Source organism: Phalaenopsis equestris, unplaced genomic scaffold (genome assembly GCF_001263595.1).
Source record: "Phalaenopsis equestris unplaced genomic scaffold, ASM126359v1 Scaffold001215, whole genome shotgun sequence".
Lineage (NCBI taxonomy): Eukaryota > Viridiplantae > Streptophyta > Magnoliopsida > Asparagales > Orchidaceae > Phalaenopsis > Phalaenopsis equestris.
In genome coordinates this window covers 436,416-437,024 of record NW_018165654.1, presented here as the reverse complement: position 1 = coordinate 437,024, position 609 = coordinate 436,416, and positions in this window count along the sequence as shown.

Here is a 609-nt window from a genome sequence, read left to right as displayed (position 1 = left end):
AACAAACTATTAAACAGCCAATGGGTGCCTCAAAAACCTCTTCAAAATTTGTAGAAACCGACTTTACTCATCTAGTAACTGCCACTGGAGCTTAAGCACGGGACCTTTGGCACTTAGGCACGACATTCTCAGTTTAACCGGTGCTTAAGCACCGGATCTAGCGCTTAGGCGCCAAAACTTATTTGCACATTTTTCACCTTTTTGCTCCAAATTTGATCCTTTTTCACTTCTTTAAACATTTTTACCCTTTTTACCTATATTTGCAAGAAAAACACAAAAATACCTTCCATTAAAATATAATATCTCAACAAAAGGTATAAAAATGTGTCTAAAAATACTATATATTTTAGGTGTTTCAATAGATACTAACAATATACAAATTTGTTGGAGCCACATCCTTAAGGAGGGCAACAAGTGTGCCATTTGGCTAGCTTCTCAGGGTGTTGTATCCTTGGTTCCAAAGATTGATGTACTCCCTCCTTTAGAGCTTACTTTTTTGATAAGGGAAGATCTTTCTTCTTTCTTTATATTAGATGTACAATTTCTTTCTCACATTAATGACATCTTAATATTTTGCTGAAAATATATATATATATATATATATATATA